The following is a 24,632-nucleotide window of genomic DNA, read 5'->3' as shown; positions in this document are numbered from 1 at the left end:
TATATATTACGATATATAGATGGTGAAAGGATTTAGAGGAATTGTGTATGAAACCTGAACAGTAAATGAAGCTGTACAAAGCTTGATTTAGTCAAGACAAGAGCTTTGGAACTTTGTATCCATGTTGTTTATAACAATGTTTTAATAGTGGATGTCGCCATGGACGTCCAGTCCTTATACACCTGCATTCCTCATGCAGATGGCCTCAAGGCCCTCCGCTTGTTCCTGTCCCACAGGCCCGACCAGTCCCCCTCCACTGACACCCTCTTCCGCCTAGCTAAACTCGTCCTCACCCTCAACAACTTCTCCTTCGATTCCTCCCACTTCGTACAGACAAAGGGGGTGGCCATGGGTACCTGCATGGGCCGAAGCTATGCCTGCCACCTTTGTAGGTGACATGGAACATCCCTCTTGCGCACCTGCACAGGCCCTCTGTTACATGGATGACTGTATCGGCGCCGCCTCTTGCTCCCCAGAGGAGCTCGAACAGTTCATCCACTTCACCAACACCTTCCGCCCCAACCTCAAGTTCACCTGGGCCATCTCCAACACATCCCTCTCCTTCCTGGACCTCTCAGTCTCCATCTCAGGCAACCAGCTAGAAACTGATGTCCATTTCAAGCCCACCGACCCCCACAGCTACCGAGAACACACCTCCTCCCACCCACCCTCCTGCAAAAATTCCATCCCCTATTCCCAATTCCTCCGCCTCCGCCACATCGCTCCCAGGATAAGGCATTCCACTCCCGCACATCCAAGATGTCCGCATTCTTCGAGGACTGCAACTTCCCTCCCGCAGTGGTCCAGAACGCCCTTGACCGTGTCTCCCGCATTTCCCACAATACATCCCTCACACCCCGCCCCTGCAACCACCGCCCTAAAAGAATCCCCCTCGTCTTCACATACCACCCCACCAGCCTCGGATACAACGCATCATCCTCCGACACTTCCGCCATCTACAAACCAACCCCACCACCCAAGACATTTTTCCATCCCCACCCCTGTCTGCTTTCCGGAGAGACCATTCTCTCCGAGACTCCCTTGTCCACTCCACACTCTCCCCTTCAACCCCACCACACCCGGCAACTTACCCTGCAACCGCTGGAAATGGTACACTTGCCCCCACACCTCCTCCCTCACCCCTGTCCCAGGCCCCAAGATGACTTTCCATATTAAGCAGATATTCACCTGCACATCTGCCAATTTGTACACTGTATCCACTGTACACGGTGTGGCTTCCTCTAAATTGGGGAAACCAAGCGGAGGCTTGGGGACCGCTTTGCAGAACACCTCTGCTCGGTTTTCAGTAAACAACTGCACCTCCCAGTCGCGAACCATTTTAACTCCCCCTCCCATTCTTGAGATGATATGTCCCTCATGGGCCTCCTGCAGTGCCACAGTGATGCCACCCGAAGGTTGCAGGAACAGCAACTCATATTCCGCTTGGGAACCCTGCAGCCCAATGGTATCAATGTGGATTTCACAAGCTTCTAATCTCCCGTCCTCCCACTGCATCCCAAAATCAGCCCAGTTCGTCCCCTCCTCCCACTGCATCTCAAAACCAGCCTAGCTCGTCCCCGCCTCCCTAACCTGTTCTTCCTCCCATCTATCCCCTCCTCCCACCTCAAGCCACTCCTCCATTTCCCACCTACCGACCTCATCCCGTCTCCATGATCTGTCCGTCCTCCCCGGACTGACCTATGCCCTCTCTACCTGCCCCACCTCTACTCTCCTCTCCACCTATCTTCTCCTCTATCCATCTTCGGTCCGCCTCCGCCTCCGCCTCTGTCCCTATTCATTTCAGAACCCTCTCCCCGTCCCTCTCTCTGATGAAGGGTCTCGGCCTGAAACGTCAGCTTTTGTGCTCCTGAGACGCTGCTGGGCCTGCTGTGTTCATCCAGCCTCACACTTTGTTATCTTGGATTCTCCAGCATCTGCAGTTCCCATTATCTCTGATTATAATAGTGAGATTGAGTTATAATAGTGACAAGATTGAAGCAGTCTATCAAAAGCATTCATCTACACCCAGCCTCGAGTCTCATCCTTACAATTTGTTGCAGATCATATTTGGAAGAAATAATTTTAATGAGCTGCATTAGCATAATTGCAATAAGCACTTCACTGTATTACTTTTCTCAGGCGTCTTAACTTTTAGTCAGTTGAAAGTCAGGGTGAGAGCCTTAGTAACTTTGTAATGACAAACTGTCAAATGGAAGAAGTGCTGCAGTACTGAAAGTGTGAATGACAGTGCAAAAAGATGTAGAAAAAAATAACATTTATTGCTGCCTCTTTTAAAGTGTTTCAAGTGTGCATTGTGACTTTGAGGGAAATGGTTGAGGAGGAACTAATGAGCCCTGTGAGCTGAATTAATGCAAAGAAACTTGCAGTCTCCAGATTGTCAGAAACCACATGTATGACTAAAATTGTGAGTTGATATCCTGTGGAATTCCCGACCCATGGAGCTGTGTGGATCTAGAGTTGGAAACCTGTCAGATAGGTCTAAGTATGGACTATTTTGTTTCAATTTCCATTATCTGATTGTTATAGCGGAAACTTGCATGGACTGAAGTTTCTTTCAAAACGACAAAAGCATGGACCTAAAATGATGGCTGTTGTCTTCTGACTATGGCCTGCAGCAAGCTTCGGGCAACCTATGTGGAATGAATGAATAAATTAATCTGCATTTAAATCATGATTTCATCTGTAGTCATTGAAACAGGCAACTGAATCAGCATCAAGAAACTCACGTTTCCTGTTGTAGTTCACACATATATGGTACTTTTACACATTCTGAATGGAGAGCTCAACTGCCAGTCAGCCAGCTTGGAAAGATAGTGCAGCTAAACTCTGAAATTCCCACCAAACTATATTTCAACAGCTGTTATTGAGAAGAGAGCAGAAAAAGAGAAAAAAGATTCATTCATGACAAGAGCTGGAACGCTTTCTCTCCCGTTGTCTCTCATCATGTTGGAAGACAGTGCCTAGTGGAAAAAGCAAATTGGAAAACAACAATTTATCAAGGAAGCAAAGGTAGCTACAGATTCGTCTACTGCTGAGTATACATTTCAAACATGAAACAACCGTTCTCCCGAGCTAAGAATCTAACATCCCAAATGTACAAATGGCTTGGCCGGAGAAGCTACAAGTAACATTCATACCACACAAACCCCAGGCCGTGACCATCTCCAATAAGAGACAACCGAATCTCCAGCCCATGACATTCAGTGGTATCATGGAATCCCCCTGTCTCACCATCCTTAGGGTTACCATTGACTGGAAATGCAGCTGAACTCGCCACGTAAACATAGTGGCTACAAGAGCAGGTCAGAGGCTAGGAATACTGCGGCAAGTAACTCGCCACCTAACTTATGAAAGCCTGTCCACCTTGTACACGGCACAAGTCAGGAGTGTGATGGGATGCTTCCCACTTGTCTGGATGGATGCAGCTCAAACAACACTCAAGAAGCTTGATGCCATCCAGGACAAAAAAGTCCATTTGATTGGCATCACATCCACAAACACCCACTTTCTCCAACCATTGATGCTCAGTAGCAGCAGCATGCATTGTCTAAAAGATGCACAGCAGAAATTCACCAAAAATCCTTGGCACCTTCCAAACCTCCAACTACTCTCAAGGCCCTCACTTCACAACTTTGTTAAAAAGGCAACTTGATAGATGACAATATTCTTTCATAATTTTTTGAATGTTGCTGAAATTAAATGATCAGTTTGGATGAGCATTTCGGAGGTGTCTAAAATTATAGTGGGATCTTGAACAATTGGCCATTGGGCTGAGGGGTGACAGATGGAGTTTAATTTGGATAAATGCGAGGTATTGCATTTTGGTAAACCAAATAAGGGCAGGACTTTTGCAGTTAATAGAACTGTGGATGGAGTTGTAAAACTGAGAGACCAAAGGATTGATGTTACATAATCCTTTGCAAGTTGGACGAGGTGGTTAAGAAGGCATTTAACACGCTTGCCTTCATTGATCAGACCATTGAGTTCTCGGAGTTGGTAGGTGGTCACTTTTTGAGTATTGTTCCGATTGCCTTGCTATAGGAAGGATGTGATTAAATTGGAGAGGGTTTGGGAAACATAGCAGGATGTTGTTGGGACTGGAGAATTTGAGCTGTAATGATACGCTGGATAGGCTGTGACCTTTGTCACTAGAGCTTTAGGAGGTTGATGGGTGACATTATACAGGTTTATAAAATCATGAGGGGTACCGATAAGATGAATAGCAAAGGTCTTTTCTCTAGGGTAGGGGAGTTCAAAACTAGAGCACACATTTTTAAAATAAATGGAGAAAGATTTAAACGTGACCTGAAGGGCAACTTTTTTACACAGAGGGTAGTTCGCTTGTGGAATGAACTGCCAGAGGAATTGGTAGATGCAGGTACAGTTCTACTCCGTTGCTGTATGATTCTATGACTCTGGTGTCAATTGACAATATAGCTGTCCCCAGGTTGAAGTGCCTCATTAGTTCTAGGATTCCTGCCAACTCGATAATATGAAGCAGAAGGTGAGAACTTTGGAAACAGCTTCAGGTATAAATTGTTTGCTTAAAGTAAGAACTATGTATGTATATTTTGTGATGGCATCCAAGCATGCTTTTCTGTTAAAATCCTATTGGCAACATCATTGTAAAACACAAAACACTACCTGTATTCTTGTTCTAAATGCCACCCTTTGATGCCATTTGGTGTTGAGATCGTGAACCAATCCCTTAATGAATTCCCTCCAATTGCATATTGCCTGAAATAGAAAGAAACAGGCCCAGGAGCCTGAGAAAGAGAAAATTAGAATGAACATGTTATTCTCCCTATTGCCAAGATATTCTCAGTTCCTGTGAAAAAGTGAATTTTTACAATTGCCTGAGTAGAAATTTATTCTGACCCATTGTATCAGTTCAGTAATCTTCAAAATAAACAATCATGAAGCTGCAATATTAGCAGGACCATTTAATAATATTTGGTCAGGCTTGCCTTGAAGAGATTGTGTTATCTATAAAATCAGGAGCGAGTTTATATGGTAACGAAATTACCTAATGGCCTGACCTTTAACAGTGCGCAGCTACCGACAGCACGTGACAGTATTGTTTATAAATATTTGTATTTTTTTGCTCCAAATACTAGCTTGTAGAATTTAGATGAAAGCAAGTATTATTTTGGAGTCTTTGAGCAAGTTATGTAGAAACTGCTGATTATTACAGAAATCATCAAAAAGGTGTAAATTGCTGGGAGGGAGAAGAGCTGTTACATTTATCAGTTGTCACGTTGACATATTCCATTGTAGTAGGTAAGTCCGTGTCTTCTGTGATTTATTTCTTGGAATTGCAAGTATTTATCTTTCAGAACTGCAAATGAAATTGCCACCAGCAATTTTTTTTTGGTGATCAACTTCGCCTCCATTATCCTGCATCACAATCAAATTCTAATATTTCTGAACTGAGGAATCATAGAATTTGACAGTATAGAAGGTGGCCATTTGTCCCAGCCTGTCTGTACTGGCTCCTGAAAGAGCTGCCTTGCTTTGTCTCTGTTGGCCTCTAAATTCAGCACTTTCGAATATATATCTCAGGAAGGGTCACCGGACCTGAGATGTTAATTCCAATTTCTCTTCACAGATGCTGTCAGGCCTGTTGATCTTTTCTAGCAACTTTGTCAAGTTTTTGTCAAGTAAAGAGATTTAGATTCTCCCTTACTGGAGATTGTCATTGCCTGACATTTTTTTGTAATGCATAATTCTTACCACTTGTCAGCCCTAGCCTGAACTTTGCCCAGGCCTTGCTGCATATGGACATGGACTGCAGTAATCAGTGCCTATACCCACTTCTGACTTTGTGAAGGAGTTACGTTCATTGATAAAGCAGCTGAAGCTGGTCAGACTGAGGAACTTTGCAGCGATGACCTGGTACTGAGCTGATTGATCTCCAGCAACCACAACCATCCTGCCTTTTGCTGTCTATATCTTCAAGACCATTTCCCACCTGATTCCCATGGACTTCAGTTTTCGGAAGGCTTCTTGATGTCAAGGTGAGTTACTTTTCTGTCAGCCTTGGAAAACCATTCTTTTGTCTGTGTTTGGACCAAAATTGTATGAAAGTTAGAAGCTACGTTGGCCCTGATGGATCCCAAAATGAGCAACAATGAGCCGGTTATTGTCCAGTTTTGGGTCCAGTTCTGAGGAACAGTCACTGGACCCGAAATGTTAGCTCTGATTAATTTCAGTCACACACAGTTAGAGAAACTACGCTGTTCCAATCATAACATTAATTTATATAACCAAGCGCAACCTTGACTCGTACAATGAGTTAAAATTCTGGACTCGACCTCCAGTTACCCGGGCCATTCAGTACTAATCTCGGTCTTTTGACAGTGAACACTTTGTGGAGCTGTTTTATTAATTGTGTGGTGCTGTCATATGAACAGGAGCTGCCAGAGTTCGGCTTCTAATTAGCTCTTGTGTAATACAGATGATTTCAGTCAAGTTTTCATTATGTTCAAGGAGATAGAGTGAGTTGACTGACTTTTATGAAGAGCTGTGCAATTTTTACAGCCATGTGTGTTTCTGCTGAAAGCAATATCTTTTGATGAATTGCATTGCGTGTGTCAAAAATGTGAAAAGATTTAGTTCAGCACACAGTGTGATTCTGAGTTGAGTGGCTTAAAAATATTTACAGATTTGTGACCAACATGCTCAGTGAATTCTTTGTCCAGGGAAAGCTTTATAAATCTCAGTATTTGTAACATAATCTCAACTATGTAATTTATACCCATATTCCTGGGTTATGCTCTATCTTTCATTCAAATTACTTTATAATCCATTACATGGATAATTCAAGATAACAAAGTGTGAAGCTGGATGAGCAGAGCAGGCCAAGCAGCATCTCAGGAGCACAAAAGCTGACGTTTCGGGCCCAGACCCTTCATCAGAGAGGGGGATGGGGTGAGGGTTCTGAAATAAATAGGGAGAGAGGGGGAGGCGGACTGAAGATGGAGAGAAAAGATGATAGGTGGAGAGGAGAGTATAGGTGGGGAGGTAGGGAGGGGGTAGGTCAGTTCAGAGAAGACGGAGAGGTCGAGAAGGCGGGATGAGGGAGTAGGTCGGAAATGGAGGTGCTGCTTGACGTGGGAGGAAGGGATGGGTGAGAGGAAGAACGGGTTAGGGAAGCGGAGACAAGTTGGGCTGGTTTTGGGATGCACTGTGGAGAGGGGAAGAACTGGGCTGGTTTTGGGATGCATTGGGAGAAGGGGAGATTTTGAAGCTTGCGAAGTCCACATTGATACCATTGGGCAGCAGGGTTCCCAAGCGGAATATGAGTTGCTGTTCCTGCAACCTTCAGGTGGCATCATTGTGGCACTGCAGGAGGCCCATGATGGACATGTCATCTAAAGAATGGGAGGGGGAGTGGAAATGGTTTGCGAATGGGAGGTGCAGTTGTTTATTGCGAACCGAGCGGAGGTGTTCTGCAAAGCGGTCCCCAAGCCTCCGCTTGGTTCCCCAATGTAGAGGAAGCCACACCGGGTACAATGGATACAGTATACCACATTGGCAGATGTGCAGGTGAACATCTGCTAAATATGGAAGGTCATCTTGGGGCCTGGGATGGGGGTGAGGGAGGAGGTATGGGGGCAAGTGTAGCACTTCGTGCGGTTGCAGGGGAAGGTGCCGGGTGTGGTGGGGTTGGAGGGACTGTGGAGCGGACAAGGGAGTCACGGAGAGAGTGGTCTCTCCAGAAGGCAGACAAGGGTGGGGATGGAAAAATGGCTTGGGTGGTGGGTTCGGATTGTAGATGGCGGAAGTGTCGGAGGATGATGCGTTGTATCCGGAGGTTGGTGGGGTGGTGTGTGAGAACGAGGGGGATCCTCTTGTGGCGGGGGCGGGGTGTGAGGGACGTGTTGCAGGAAATGCAGGCGACGCGGTCAAGGGCGTTCTCGACAACTGCGGGGGGAACGTTGCGGTCCTTGAAGAACGTGCACATCTGGGGTGTGCGGGAGTGGAATGCCTCATCCTGGGAGCAGATGCGGCAGAGGTGGAGGAATTGGGAATAGGGGATAGAATTTTTGCAGGAGGGTGGGTGGGAGGAGGTGTATTCTAGGGAGCTGTGGGAGTCGGTGGGCTTGAAATGGACATCAGTTTCTAGCTGGTTACCTGAGATGGAGACTGAGAGGTCCAGCAAGGTGAGGGATGTGTTGGAGATGGCCCAGGTGAACTTGAGGTTGGGGTGGAAGGTGTTGGTGAAGTGGATGAACTGTTCGAGCTGCTCTGGGGAGCAAGTGGCGGCGCCGATACAATCATCAATGTAACAGAGGAAGAGGTGGGGTTTGGGGCCTGTGTAGGTGCGGACGAGGGACTGTTCCATGTCACCTACAAAGAGGCAGGCATAGCTTGAGCCCATGCGGGTACCCATGGCCACCTCCTTTGTCTGTACGAAGTCGGAGGAATCGAAAGAGAAGTTGTTGAGGGTGAGGACGAGTTTGGCTAGGCGGATGAGGCTGTCGGTGGAGGGGGACTGGTCAGGCCTGCGGGACAGGAAGAAGTGGAGGGTTTTGAGGCCATCTGCATGCGGAATACAGGTGTGTAGGGACTGGACGTCCATGGTGAAAATGAGGTGTTGGGGGCCAGGAGATTGGAAGTTCTGGAGGAGGTGGAGGGCGTGGGTGGTGTCACGGACGTAGGTGGGGAGTTCCTGGACCAAGGGGGAGAAAATGGAGTCCAGATAGGTGTAGATGAGTTCGGTGGGGCAGGAACAGGCTGAGACAATGGGTCGACCCAGGCAGGCAGGCTTCTGGATTTTGGGCAGGGCAGGCAGGTTTTTAACACAGCACAGGAGATTTGTTGAAACAGTATCTAATGGTAATTAGATTAAATCCTTTTCTTTATTCACTGCTCACTTTGGGAGTCATTCTGAGCTATTTCCCAGAAATGGTCATGTTAGGCAATCGAATTTGAATTTCTCAGCCAATATCTTTAACCAAAGTTATTGATATTATGAACTACCTATTATGCTTATGAATTGGTTATTGTCTCATAGAGGCCTCTAGCTCAGGAAAGGAACCTTTGGCACTGTGCCTGTGAAAAACAGCCACCTAACTATTCTAATTCCATTTTACGGCATTTGTACCATTTGCCTTGTATGCCTTGGCATAGCAAGTATCCCCTTTTATTTCGTAAATCTTACGAGGGTTTCTGCCTCAGCCACCCTTACTGGCAGTGAGTTCCAGATTCCTACACCCTCTTGGTAAAAACATTTTTCCTCTCATCCCTTCTGAATTTCTTGCCCCTTACCTTAAATCTACGTGACCAGTCATTGATCCCTGCACCAAAGCGAAAAGTTTCTTTCTGTTTATGCCTCTCATAATTTTATACATTTCAATCATATTCTCCCTTCATCTGTTCTGTTGTATGGAAAACAACTTTAGACTGTTCATTCTTCCTTCATTTCAAAAACTCTTCACCTTGGACAGCATCCTGATAAATCTCCCCTGCACCTTCTCCAGTGCAGTGACATCCCCACCAACCCTTCACCGTGGATTCCAGACCTGTGCCCATTACGCTAGCTGTGTCCTAAACAATGTTTTGCATAGTTCCAGCATAACCACCCTACTCTTAAACTCAATGCCTTAGTTAGTAAAGGTAAGTGTCCCTTATGCCTTCTTCATTACTTTATCTACCCGACCTGATACCTTAAGGGACTGGTGTACATGTATATCAAAATCCCTGGGATCCTCAGTGCTTCCACCTTTCATCATATATTCCTATTCCTTATTCGTCCTGCTGAAGTGCATTCTCTCACGTGTATCCAGATTGAATTCCATTTGCTGCTGATTAGCCTATCTATATTCTCCTGTAATCTAAAGCTAACCTCCTCATGAATGACTACTCCACCAATTTTTGCACCATCTGCAAACTAACTGATCCGCCTTGCTATGTAGATATCTAAATCGTTTATAAATAACACAAACAGCAATAAGTCCAACATTGATCCCTGCGCTGAATACAGAATTCCAATCACCAAAACACCAAGCAATCATCAACCTCTGTGCTTTGACATTCGACCAATTCTGGATCCGAGTAGCCAAATTTCGTCAGATCCCTTGGGCTATTCACTATTAGTCTCCCATGTGGGACATTGACAAAAGCCTTGCTGAAGTCCAAGTAGATTATGTCAAATGTAATCCCCTCTTGTACACACCTGGTTACTTCTTCAAAAAATGCAATCAAGTTATTCAGACATGGCCTCCCCTCAATAAAACCGTGACTGCCCTGCCTTTCCAAGTGTGGATTGATTCTGTCCCACAGAATTGCTTCCAGTAGTTTCCTCACCTGAGTTGAGACTTACTATTGTGTATCTTTATTTCAATATACAATTTTTATTCACTTTTGCGATATGGACATCACTGCCTGTCTTGAGTTGCCCTTGAGAAAGTGGTGGTGAGTTGCTTTCTTAACCCGCTGCATGCCATGTGATATAGCTACTCTCGCGATGACATTAGGGAGGGAATTCCAGGATTTTGACTTGTTTTAAGCATTTATATGTACTTTATCATGAAATGCTGACAAGGTCGACAAGGAAATATAAGGATTCAAAAAGATTTATGGTCCTCATGAAGAAATAGTTAGGACTGGTAGACAGACCCTCAATAATTTGCCCAGAACTGCGTGCTGTGTGTTTGTTGTCGGCCTTTTTCTAAAGCAGTTGATTCAAACAGTCTGATTGTAAAATTCTTTCCTGTACAAATGTTTGCTTTAAAATAAATAGAAGTAAAGAGAAGAATCCGTCTAGAATTAGATTTGATTTGTGTTTGGCTTTGAGAGTGATCTTGTCATGAGTATGCTGTGAGATTACCCCAGAGACTCTGATATGCTAAAGTAATAGACTTTTGGAGACTGGCAACAACTGTTCTGCTTCTGTGCCACCACAAAAAATCACATCTGTCTTGTTTAGAAATACTTGGAGGCATCCTGTTGCTGTGCATCTGATCTGAAAACTGTAACATGCAAAAACATACTCTTAGTATTACCCTGAAAGATTCAACATAAAGTAATTTAACAGATTTCTTCTATTGTCTAGAATATCTTCTGAAATATTTGGTTTGAAAATGGGTAAGTCACAAAATTGTATCAGTGATAATGGGAACTGCAGATGCTGCAGAATCCGAGAGTGTGGAGCTGGATGGACACCGAAGGCCAAGCAGCATTTTGACACATCCAGCATTGCCGAAGTGATTACCCACTGCAGTTTAGACACAACTTTATGAGCAGGCTTGTCATGAAAGACCAATTTAATCATCTAATAAGCTGTATGTTCTGGCTGAAATACTAAAACATGATGAAAATCTTTGCAATTAGACAACTGTTTTACATTTTGCATTATGCATAGAAACGGACAAACAAGAGGGTTGTGTTCTGAGGAGGGGTCACCCGACCCAAAACGTGAACTCTGATTTTTGTTCACAGATGCTGCCAGACCTGCTGAGCTTTGCCAGCAAGTTCTGTTTTTGGTGTCATCTGATTTTCTGATTTTGTTTTGTCATGTTGATTCTTTAGAGCACATGTTTTTGAAGTTGAGCCTTCCCTCAGAAACGTCTCATTTGTTTTCACCAGCCATTTGCTGTGTTTGCCAGCAGCAAAGCCAAAATTTCTTTAATTTATTTCTTGTGAAGCATGCCTTCAGCAACCTGAGTTTACCTTATGGGTATGCTGCGCTTTTCCTCCAGGCTTGGTATTTTTCCCTGTATCCGAGTGCAGTTATCAAGTGCATTCTCATGAGAGCAGTTTAATCATGGCTTTTCTTATTTTGAATTTGCTGTTGTTTTGGGTGTATAGTTTGGCAGTCTGTCGTTTGGTTGTTGCTCTGCTTTGGTTGGAAGGTTAATCTGATTATCTATAGCTGCTGTATTTGAGTTAGTATTTCTTTACCATTGAATCCATTGTACTTCTGAAATTTGACACAAATAGAATATAATTTCACTTTGTGACTTTGCTGTTAACACAGTAAATGGAGGAAAGTATTGGCCAGACAATGCTGAGAGGATGTGGAGAATCTACAAACAATTGTAATAAGGGTTACGAATGTGATAACTCTCGCTGGCGTATGCCAGTTGAATTTCTTGTGTTAAATTGCTAGATTATATTTTGGGGGTATAATTCTGAAAATAATATCTTGCTGTATGGAAAACAATATCCTTGAACACTGGTAGGTCAGTTGGAAGGCAAAGAAACACTGGGATTCCTGAAAGTAGAAGGAGAGAGAAAAATCAAAGCATTAATGAACCTGGTCCAAAGTCCATAATTGCCAGTGATACATCAGAGAATTTGTTGGTTACCTGGCTGCTGATGCACTAAAGCAGTAACACATAATAATGAAGTAACAAAAAACCATTCAAAAATGAGAGGGCATTGAAATAACTGACAGCATTGAATCTGCTCCTGTTGTGATGAAAGTGCCTTATTGATTTGTAACAAAATAGTTCCAGGGCTACATTGTATCAACTCAACGAGGCAGTGCAGTGATCTGTAGTATGAGGTAGAGAAGCACAGTGGAACTGATGGGCACAGATCTCTGAACTCTCAGCCTGCAGCAAAGATGGTAATAAATCTGAGGGACTTTTACATGAACACATTAATTTACAGATCATTGGGAGTGGTCTGGTATTTTGCTGTGGTCTTCCTTGCCCTGGGGACTGAAGTCCCATTTGATGTCACTGTTTGGTTATATGTTTACAATAGACTCCCTTCGAGGATTGGTTTTCTTACCTTTGCGCAGAAAGTCCTTTTTAAAAATTTCTTATGTGACGATCGGTCAGTTATTTTTGACTTCCAAATTGCCAGCGGTTTAGACCAACTGTTTGATTCAGACGGACCCCAAAATTGGGTACGTTAAAGGAAAAACAGCTGGGCTGTTGGAAGAAGCGAGAACTAGCAAAGTCTTTGACTGAACTTTAGGGTGAGAACTGCCTGGGACGAAGAAAGCACAATGGAAGATGGCTGAAAGCCGCAAAAGACTACTGAGCACCCTGGATCTGGGTATCTTTGGACGAGTTCTTTTGAATTGATGGATGTGTGAAACTGCTAATATGTAAACCACAATCTGATGGATTTAGTGTGTAAGAGAAACATGAGGACAGGTTAAAACAGGAGGTAATCTTCTTGAAGATGTAAAACTGCAGCACAACAGCAGTAATGGGACAACCTATTGCAGAAAGATGTCGGCTGTGTCAAGGTGAGACATAATGATGAATGGCCTGAACTTCAGCTTGCAGGAGTTGCTAAGAAAAATTGAACAGGTATAGTAAGAAAAACATGATTTTATCTAATGGCCTAATATTTAGTTCTTCATTCCATGTTATTCACTTTGCGTTTAATTTCTGTTGATGCAGTGGTTAATACCACAGCACACATTCTCTTACATACTTCAATGTGTTGTTGATCCGTTTCTAAGCAGGTTGAAAACTGTGTTAGTGCCACGCATAATGGAATTTTATGAACATACAACAGCAGTAAAAGTCAAAGTACATTTATGTTAAGTTTATAGAGAACTACAAAGTGTGTTCAAATGTTGGGAAAAGTCAGTGGAATAGTTGATTTGTGTTTTAGTTAATTACCAGAGATGCCTGTCACAATTTACAGAGAGCATATCCTGCTGTGGAGTGCCATGTCTTTGTTTAAATTGAGAAATTAAACATGTAATGATTCTCTTATATATTCGAACAGCTGAAAGTAAATACAGTGGTCATTCTTAAATAGACTCTGCTTTAAACCCCATAAACCTATCCAGCTTTTAATTGAGGAGGATAGTTATTCACCAGTTTTAAATACATTGATCGAATACATGTGTGTTCCATTTATCATTGTTCTAATTGTTTTGAAGTAGTATTTACTGTGGAGAAATGCAAGAAACCTGTTCTGGCCATGGTTTCCAGCCAAACAATTGGGGCCACAATTTATGGGAGTTTTCTCAATTTTCTGGAACTTAGTAGCATTTGACCATCGACTGCATGAATTATTCATATGCCTGAGAGTTTGTAATTAGTTTTGCTGACCTTTTACTGTGGCCTAATTTCTACTGCTAATTTAGTGAAAGAAATCCATATAGTATGGATTAACAAGAGTGCCTTATTCACAGCATTGTGAAGTTGGACCAGAGAGTGGATGATGCTTATACGAGCATCCATTTGCTGTCAGGTACCTGGATTGATTGAACTGACATTTCATTTCCTGACCTCCTGCCCTTGGCCTCTCTATGGCAACAATTTTTGAATTAGTAGAATAAGGTCTTGTTATCATGTTAAAAAGGGGAATTGTCAAAGAGGATGTTTTTGGCTTTTATTGCAGTTTCAGGATAAACGAAAAAGATGCTGAATTAATTTTTGAGTGAAATTTGTACCCAAAGGCAGAATGACTGTGAAGTGGGGTTGTATCTGTCTGCAAGAACCAAGCATGTTGTTTTTATGGAATTAACAAATTGATGCATAAACATGGGGGAGGAGTAAGGTGTTACATATCATGGTTATTAGCTGATTAAAGCCTGAGTTCTTGTGCAGGGGTTGTTTCCTTCATGTAGATGCCTGTTGAGCGAGAGAGAGATTTTGTTTATTTGAATTTAATGTCTCTGGAGTTTAACACACTGTGAAAAGCATTTGTGTTGCATTTGCATTGCATTTCATACAGTTTTCACAGTGTGCGAACCATGGCACAGAGCAAAGCAGTAGATCAAATGTATGACTGAATATTACGTTCAAGGTAGAGCTCAGTTCATGCAGCAGTCATAGAATCCTTAGTGTGGAAGCAGACCATTTGCTCCATCGAGTCCACGCCGAACCTCCAAAGAGCAGCCTATCCAGATTTATCCCCCTACATTATGCCTGTCATCCTGCACGTCCCACAGCTAATCCACCTTACCTGCATGCCTTAGGACTGTGGGACGAAACCGCAGCACTCAGAGGAAACCCACGCAGACATGGGGAGAACGTGCAAACTCCACACAGACGGCTGCCGAAGTGGGGAATCGAACCCAGGTCCCTGGCGCTGTGAGGCAGCACAACTAACCACTTATCCACGGCACTGCCCACTCAATATTTGGGAAATAAGGGTTGAAGACTAATTGTGTGTTTAAAAATAACCTAATTCTGGCTTAGTAGCTTCTTAAAAGTGCAGTGTTTTTGATAGTAGCAGACCGTTGCTTTAGCTAGCCATTCCTTCCAAGCCTTTCATCAGTTTCTGTTTGATTCTGGAACCAAGAGCCTCCTCTATCTGTTTTCTTTCATTTCGTTCTTCCAATCATTGATGTGTGGATTGCTTTAAGGCAAGTTTTAAGCTCATTATCTGCAGATGCTTGATCCTGAGCAATTTTCTTGACAATCTTATTTTTAACCAGCAGTGGTTTGCTATTCCCTTTCACTTTTAGGGACAGACTGAGGAGGCAGATTCCAGATCTACCTCAGTTGGAATGGGAATCGTGTCCATGCAGTTGGCATTATTCTTGAGGGAATTTGCCCAACCCAATAAATCTCTGATATTTATTTTCCATTAAGGGTCCCTCATGAATCTTTTTCAGAGACATTAAAGCCTCACAACCAGAAATTGCTCCGACAAATCAGCACTTCTTAGAAAAAAGAGAGATAACAAGGTGTAGAGGTGATGAACACAGCAGACCAAGCAGCATCAGAGGAGCAGGAGGGCTGATGTTTTGGGCCTAGACCATTCTTCTGATTGGTTTCGGCCTGAAACATGAGCTTTTCTGCTCCTCTGATGCTGCTTGGCCTGCTGTGTTCATCCAGCTGTACACCTTGTCATCTCAGATTCTCCAGCATCTGCAGTTCCTACTGTCTCTGAAACTCATTGTAAGAATCAACCTTGATTTCTTGCTTTGGGATCCATCCATTAATTCACATCTTTCCTGTAAGATGGAATGAGGAACGAAATACTTTATACCAGATGCAAAATCTAGTGTGGCAGACGAAATTCAGCATGTGTCGTGAGAACTGATACAGAAACAAGGTAGAATAAATGTTATAATTTAAATGGCTGCACAGAAATAAAGACACACATACTCAACAGTTCTCATACACCGACTCGAAAGTCTTTGTAGGTGGCAGGGTTAGACTATTAGAAGCACAGTCTGTAGCAAGTTCCATTAAGGAATTTATTTACACAAAGCTGAAAAAAGTGTAGAGTTGTAGAGAAGGGAAAATGGAGTGGGGCGAATTGTGGATAATGCTTGCAGGGAACCAAAGTGACAAAGTGAATTGCTTCCTCTCAAGATTTAAGAACCATAATATAGCCTTGCAAATCCATGTGCAACTTCAATATCTTAAATATAAAGTCACATTTTTACTTAAACATTTTCTCTAGTCACCACTGCAAATATTGAATCGGTGATTTTTAATGGCACTTCAGTCAAAGCCCAAATCGATCTTAGAAATAGGAGTAAGCCATTTATCCCTTGACCCTGCTGAATTTTTCAGTGTTATGGCTGATCTGATTGGGCCTTAACTCCACTTTCCTGCCTGCCTTCCGTAGCCCTCAACTCCAGAACTCTAAAATCTGTTAGGCAACCTGGAATTAGTCAGGAACCTGGCCTCCACTGCGAGCTGGGCCAGAGAATTCCAAACTGATGACTGAGAACATTTTCTTTTCATCCTATTTTACATAGGAGACCCCTTAATTTTAAACAGTATGCCTAGTCCTGGAATCCTTTCGGCATCTACCCCGTTAAGACCTCTCAGAATCTTGGGTTTCAAAAAGACCAGTTCTTATTTTTCTAATCACCAATGAGTTAAGGCCTAACTTGCTCAGGCTTTCCACGTAGTCAAGTCCTCACCCTAAGAATCAACATAAAGAATGTTCTTTTGAACTGCTTCCAATATAAACATATCCTGAAGGAAGGAGGTCAAAACTATACCCTGCTGTATATTGGGGCAGCTAGAATTCCCACCTTTTTTCAGTTCCCCTTGTAATAGAGGCCAGTGTTCCCTGATCTTTCTAATTGTTTCTTAACATTTTGCGACAAATTATGTAGCACCTAGGTATTACTTGTGTGTGTTTGTTACATTGTGTCTTCACAGGACCCTTGTGGTGCAGTGATAGTGTCCCTGTCTTTAGACCAACAAGTTTAAGTTTCACCTGCTCCAGAGGTGTGTAACAGGTTGATTAGAAAATGTCTATATTGTCTTTTCATCCGGTCAGTGTGAGGACTACCAATATCTAGAACTGGGTCTGATGCCATTTCGCCAAAACCTCTGCCTTGTTATTTCAAATTCTTTTGGTTTGTTGCATGTATGCAGAAGTCTGAAAGTAATAATGCTGCCACTTTTTCACCTTACTCCTAATTGTGGTGGTGTCTTGTTTGCCCTTCTTGATAGATATTTGGAGAAAGCTTGTTGTTTTTTATATTTTCTGCCAAATGACTCTCATGTCTCCTCTTTGTGTTGACTTGATTTTATAGTGCCACCCATGGTGGTTCCTGCCTGTGCCTTTCAGAGTGTTGTAGGGATTTTCTTGCTTCCATTCTTGTGTGACCACTTTTCCACACATTCTGTTTTATTTTCTTCTCTGAGCGTAACCTGACGGCATAGAGTTTTACATGGCTATCAATGTTCGGATTGCTGTCCTGACTCTGGCCGCCTTCGGGTCTTGCAAGCGTAGGCTGATTGAGCGTGAGCACAAGCCTATTGTGAATGGCTGAAAGAACATTCATAATTTGATCAGCTACTTGTTAGCAGACATTTTGTTTCACATGGCATTAGATGTGATTCTGTGATTGGGGCATTGCTTACCAAAGAATCCGAAGTGTGTGTCAGTAGCTGCACTAAAAAACAATTTAATTGGTTAATCTTGTAATGTATCTTATTCGTTCGAGCTAGATGCGACCTAGTTACATTCACAGGTGCTTTCTCCTGAACCAAGTGATTTGTCCAATTTCTGCACTTTTTAAAAATTACCCAATAGCGCGGTAACACTTGGACTAGTTCGAGTCAACTTGTCAATCGATCAGCCCTTTTCTTCTGTGCTATAAATTATGATCCTTTGAAACTTAGCATTCTTGCATTTGTCCTGATGAGTGCAAAGTAGAAAGCTGTGGCAAATTGTGTCTGTTTTTGGCAGTATTCTATATGCTGAAAACGCAAGAGATGATAACTTAATGAAAGGGCTGTTCCTTCACTGTTGCTGGGCCAAAAACCTGGGATTCCCTCCCAAATAGCATTGTGGGTCAACCCATAGCAGGAGGAATGCAACGGTTTAAGAAGATAGCTCACCACCCCCTTCTCAAGGGAAACTAGGGATAGGCAAGAAATGCTGGCCAGCCAGTGACGCCCACATCCCACAAATGAATAAAAAAATGAAGGATCAACATATTTTTTCTTGCTGATTAATCTGCTGTACATCTCCACTATTTCCTGGATTTATATATACAAAATATCTGACTTTTTTGGGGGCAAATATGTTGAAACTTTCTTTGGTAATGTTATTCAAGAGTCAGCCTAATACAGATTAAGCTATCAATCTTAAACATAGAACATAGAACATAGAACAGTACAGCACAGAACAGGCCCACAATGTTGTGCCGACCATTGATCCTCGTGTATGCACCCTCAAATTTCTGTGACCATATACATGTCCAGCAGTCTCTTAAATGACCCCAATGACCTTGCTTCCACAACTGCTGCTGGCAACGCATTCCATGCTCTCACAACTCTCTGCGTAAAGAACCTGCCTCTGACATCCCCTCTATACTTTCCACCAACCAGCTTAAAACTATGACCCCTCGTGCTAGCCATTTCTGCCCTGGGAAATAGTCTCTGGCTATCGACTCTATCTATGCCTCTCATTATCTTGTATACCTCAATTAGGTCCCCTCTCCTCCTCCTTTTCTCCAATGAAAAGAGACCGAGCTCAGTCAACCTCTCTTCATAAGATAAGCCCTCCAGTCCAGGCAGCATCCTGGTAAACCTCCTCTGAACCCTCTCCAAAGCATCCACATCTTTCCTATAATAGGGCGCCCAGAACTGGACGCAGTATTCCAAGTGCGGTCTAACCAAAGTTTTATAGAGCTGCAACAAGATCTCACGACTCTTAAACTCAATCCCCCTGTTAATGAAAGCCAAAACACCATATGCTTTCTTAACAACCCTGTCCACTTGGGTGGCCATTTTAAGGGATCTATGTATCTGCACACCAAGATCCCTCTGTTCCTCCACGCTGCCAAGAATCCTATCCTTAATCCTGTACTCAGCTTTCAAATTCGACCTTCCAAAATGCATCACCTCGCATTTATCCAGGTTGAACTCCATCTGCCACCTCTCAGCCCATCTCTGCATCCTGTCAATGTCCCGCTGCAGCCTACAACAGCCCTCTACACTGTCAACGACACCTCCGACCTTTGTGTCGTCTGCAAACTTGCTGACCCATCCTTCAATCCCCTCGTCCAAGTCATTAATAAAAATTACAAACAGTAGAGGCCCAAGGACAGAGCCCTGTGGAACTCCACTCACCACTGACTTCCAGGCAGAATATTTTCCTTCTACTACCACTCGCTGTCTTCTGTTGGCCAGCCAATTCTGTATCCAAGCAGCTAAGTTCCCCTGTATCCCATTCCTCCTGACCTTCTGAATGAGCCTACCATGGGGAACCTTATCAAACTCGACAGAAATGAAAACTCTACTTTCCATTTATAGAGTTTATGCCACTATGACAATTTGTTGTCCCTAAATCTTGTAGATAATAAAGAATTACCAACCCATTCTATAATGGTCATTGTTTGGTTTGTCAAAGGCCAAAGGTCCCAAATCTGATTGAATCAACAACTGGATAGGCCTGTTCAGGTTGCATTAGTAGATCTTTAATTGATTCTGTCTGAAATATTTGATTGCACTGCAAGTATATTACATGAATGCAAAACAGTAATGTTGTTAACTTGTTGAATCCAACATTTTTTGTCCAGTCCTTCAAAGGCAGTTTCCCTGTTTAGCCCTTAATAAACATCACAAACAGAGAGATATAGCTGGGACTTTTTGGTCATATGTTCTGGTAGTCCATGATGGCCTGGATTTACTGTAAAAATATCAGTGAAGCTAACAGTGGGCTAAATATTCCCAGCCTTTCTGGATGATGTGGGCAGTGCTGGATCAGTTGGAAAAACTATGACAAGATTAGAAAGAAATACTTGGCTTTGAGAAAAAAAATCCAGTTTTCCATCAAAGGTTTCAACGGTGAGAGATGAGTTTCACTAGTGTGCAGCAAAAGGCCTTTGTGCGAGTATTTAGGTCTCATGAGTATCTCACCTCACCTTGAAGTGAGGAATTAGACAGTGACAATTACTGACATGAAAGTCAGAGTGGATATTTGCCAGCTGTTGCAACTGCTTCTCTCGCCTCTATCTTGGCCAGCAATTGTCAACATCGCAGGGTCTGCTCTCGGGGAAGTGACTGCTGGCACCAGCGTGACGACAGAGTTTGGCTTTGGACAAACCTCCTACTGATATGCCTTCGACCTGCCTGGATTCACTACCAAATATTAGGTCCAGAACTGTGCACACCCCGCCCCCGAATGCAATGCAACTCAAGTATTTTGCTCCCTTCCTACCTTGCAAACTTAAACTATTCCAGTGAGTGGTTGGGGAGTTAAAGTCCCCTATTACGGCCTTATTATTCTTACCCTTGTCTGAAATTTAATTATATTTCAATCCTGTATCTCTCAGACTGTTCAGGAGCACACAACAGTAAGCTTGCCCTTTTTATGTTTGTTGCCTCCTTCCACATAACTTTGCTTTGTGATCCTTCCAAGTTATAATCCTTCTTCATTGATTCCTTGTTCAATATTGTGACCCACCTTCTTTACATGGCCCACTCTTCTGTCTGTCCTGCTCTCTATCTGGTCTGAATACCCGAAAACGACAAGTGATGAGCTGCCAATCATGCCCATCTTTCAACCACGCCTCAGTTTTAGCTATGATATAATACTCCCACATGCCTGTCTGTACACTCAGCTCATCCGTCTTATTCTATACACTGCCCACATTAATGAAATACATTCTATTTAACCATATCAAACTCACTTCTGTCTTACATGCCATTTGGTTCCTCACCCTTCCAGACTTAATCACTCACTCGCTGACTCAAACATTTTAACTTAGAATTCATCTCAAAATCTATCCCCTCTGAACTACTTGTCAGGATCCACCCTCCTTCCTTCAAATGACTAATATATGTTGTAAACAGTTGTAGTCCCACCGCCGATTCCTGTAGAACCCCACTGGTCATGGGTCACCAAACTGAAAAAGAACCCTTTATCTCCAATTGCTGTTTCTTGCCTATGAACCAATCTGTATCCATGCTAATATGCTACCTCCAACACCGTGGGCTTTCATGTTATGACTTAACCTTTTGTCAAAATACAAAGCCCAAAGACAACACATCTATAGAACATCGAACATTACCGCACAGAACAGGCCCTCGATGTTGTGCCGACCTGTCGTACCAATCTGAAGCCCATCTAACCTACTCTATTCCATGTATGTCCATATGCTTGCCCAACGACGACTTAAATGTACTTGAAGTTGGCGAATGTACTACCGCTGCAGGCAATGCGTTCCATACCCTTACTACTCTCTGAGTGAAGAAACTACCTCTGACAACTGTCCTATATCTTTCACCCCTCAATTTAAAGCTATGCCCGCTCGTGCTCGCCGTCACCATCCTAGGAAAAAGGCTCTCCCTGTCCACCCTATCTAACCCTCTGATTATCCTATATGTTTCAATTAAGTCACCTCTCAACCTTCTTCTCTCGAATGAAAGCAGCCTCAATTCCCTCAGCCTTTCCTCATAAGACCTTCCCTCCATACCAGGCAACATCCTAGTAAATCTCCTCTGCACCCTTTCCAAAGCTTCCACATCCTTCTTATAATGCGGTGACCAAAACTGTATACAGTACTCCAAGTGCGGCCGCACCAGAGTTTTGTACAGCTTCACCATAACCTCTTGGTTCCGGAACTCGATTCCTCTACTAATAAAAGCTAAAACACTGTATGCCTTCTGAACAGCCCTGTCAACCTGAGTGGCAACTTTCAAGGATCTGTGTACATGGACACCGAGATCTCTCTGCTGAGAGTATTAGCAGTCCTCTGGCACCTTAGCTGTGGCCAGAAATGACTTGAAAATCTTTGCCAGGACCTCTGATATCTCCTTTCCTGCTTCATAAAGTCATGCAGTACAGAAACACGCTCACTTAATCAACATCAATGCCAACTAACAAACATCAAACTACTGATCCCATTTACCTGCACTGAGTCATTACCGACCATACGCTGGCCCTTTAAATGCTCATCTGTTGCTTCTTTAATATTGCAAGCGTACCTGCCTTCTCCACCTTGCCAGGCAGCATATTACATGTTTGTATCACTTTTGGTGAAAACACTTGCCTCAGATCCCCTCTAAATAGCTGACAGTTCACCTGAAATCTATGCCCTCTGACTTAAACTCATTTACTGGTTCTCACAATCAATCTATGCCTCTCATAATTTTTGTATACGTCGATCAGCCTCCTCTGCTGCATGGAAAATGCACTTAGCCTATCAGTTTCTCCTCATAAAACTTGCATTCAATCACAAAACAACACCCTGAAACATATACTGTCAACAAACCTGGCCAACACCTCTGTCTCCGGCTTGCTACAGTGTTCCACTGAAGCCCAGCGCAAGCAGAAAGAACAGCACCTCATTTTCCACTTGAGGACCTGACAGCCCTCCAGACTCAATATTGAGGTCTGTAATTTTAGGGCCTAAACTCTCCCATATCCCAGCCCCCGCTACCCCACACACCAGGCTTTGTTACCACGCAGCCTGCCACGACACATTCCCTGTTGTTAGTGACGAACAGTCCCCATTCACAACTGTTCACCCTCCCAGCCTGATTGTTTGCAACTCCTTTATCTGTCCACCTGTCTTTCTCTCTCTTTGGGCTCTATCCTATTGTTTACTCCCTACACTACCCTCCTCCCTATTGTCTGCATAGAAACCGATGTTTTCCCAGCCACCATCAGTTCTGGGGAAGGGTCACCGGACTGGAAACCTAAACTCTGTTTTCTCCTCCAACATATGCTGCCACGCCTGCTGAGCTTTTCCAGCAACGTTGTTTTTGTTCGTCATTTACAGCATATGCAGTTCTTTCGGTTTTTATCAACAAACCTGTCAGACTCACCAATGCTTTGAAATGCTCCCACTTGTTGCTCAAGACCCTGGGCTCCAGTTGCTCCAATAAGAGGCACCTGCTGTACACATGGTCATGCAGACCAGCAGGAGCACTCAGCATTTGACATGTAGTGTAGGATGCACCAATCATGGGTCAGAGCTTAATTCCAGGCATACCTTAACTGAACAGAACACTGATCTTTGCTTTTAATTTATTCATCCACCTGCTCAATTGGAGGGAACACAAACCAGTGTTCCCACTCAGGTCTCTGCTCGTATGCATGCTTTTCAGTGAGAGCCTTATCTCACCCGCTCCTCTCAATAACATTCTCTGACCGTCACTGGGCCATCACCGGCTCGACTCAGTAAAACTGACTGACTGTGTCACAGGGCCCTCACCCGCTCCTCTCGGTAACACTGACTGACTGTGTCACAGGGCCCTCACCCACTCCTCTCAGTAACACTGCCTGTCACAGGGCCCTCACCCGCTCCTCTCGGTAACACTGACTGACTGTGTCACAGGGCCCTCACCCTCTCCTCTCAGTAGCACTGCCTGTCACAGGGCCCTCACCCGCTCCTCTGTTGCATTGACTGACTGTCACAGGGCCCTCACCCGCTTCTTTCAGTAACACTGCCTGTCACAGGGCTCTCACCCGCTCCTCTCAGTAACAGTGACTGACTGTCACAGGGCTCTCACCCCCTCCTCTCAGTAACACTGCCTGTCACAGGGCCCTCACCCGCTCCTCTGTTGCATTGACTGACTGTCACAGGGCCCTCACCCGCGCCTCTCAGTAACATTGACTGCCTGTCACAGGGCCTTCACTCCCTACTTTCAGTAACACTGCCTGTCACAGGGCCCTCACCCGCTCCTCTCGGTAACACTGACTGACTGTCACAGGGCTCTCACCCGCTCCTCTCAGTAACACTGCCTGTCACAGGGACCTCACCCACTCCTCTCGGTAACACTGACTGACTGTCACAGGGCTCTTACCCCCTCCTCTCAGTAACACTGCCTGTCACAGGGCTCTCACCCGCTCCTCTCAGTAACAGTGACTGACTGGACAGGGCCCTCACTCCCTACTTTCAGTAACACTGCCTGTCACAAGGACCTCACCCGCTCCTCTTGGTAACACTGACTGACTGTCACAGGGCTCTCACCCGCTCCTCTCAGTAACAGTGACTGACTGGACAGGGCCCTCACTCCCTACTTTCAGTCACACTGCCTGTCACAGGGCCTTCACCCGCTCCTCTCGGTAACACTGACTGACTGTCACAGGGCTCTTACCCTCTCCTCTCAGTAACACTGCCTGTCACAGGGCCCTCACCCGCTCCTCTCGGTAACACTGACTGACTGTCACAATGCTCTCACCCGCTCCTCTCAGTAACAGTGACTGACTGGACAGGGCACTCACTCCCTACTTTCAGTCACACTGCCTGT

At 44.1% G+C, this 24,632-nt stretch overlaps 1 protein-coding gene and 1 long non-coding RNA gene across 2 annotated transcripts in view; both read left to right on the top strand.

Moving 5' to 3' along the window:
• The window catches only part of LOC132207625 (utrophin-like), a 110,141-nt gene that overhangs the window by 23,691 nt on the left and 61,818 nt on the right, over nucleotides 1–24,632 (top strand). The gene's annotated exons all lie outside the window — the stretch shown is intronic.
• The window catches only part of LOC132207627 (uncharacterized), a 55,305-nt gene continuing 43,314 nt past the window's right edge, over nucleotides 12,642–24,632 (top strand). The window contains exon 1 of the long non-coding RNA XR_009443645.1: nucleotides 12,642–13,295. This is a non-coding gene — a long non-coding RNA (uncharacterized LOC132207627). The remainder of the gene's footprint in view (nucleotides 13,296–24,632) is intronic.

The sequence above is a fragment of the Stegostoma tigrinum genome, unplaced genomic scaffold (assembly GCF_030684315.1).
Source record: "Stegostoma tigrinum isolate sSteTig4 unplaced genomic scaffold, sSteTig4.hap1 scaffold_112, whole genome shotgun sequence".
In the NCBI taxonomy this organism is placed as follows: Eukaryota; Metazoa; Chordata; class Chondrichthyes; order Orectolobiformes; family Stegostomatidae; genus Stegostoma; species Stegostoma tigrinum.
This window is presented reverse-complemented; position numbering and strand designations above follow the sequence as displayed.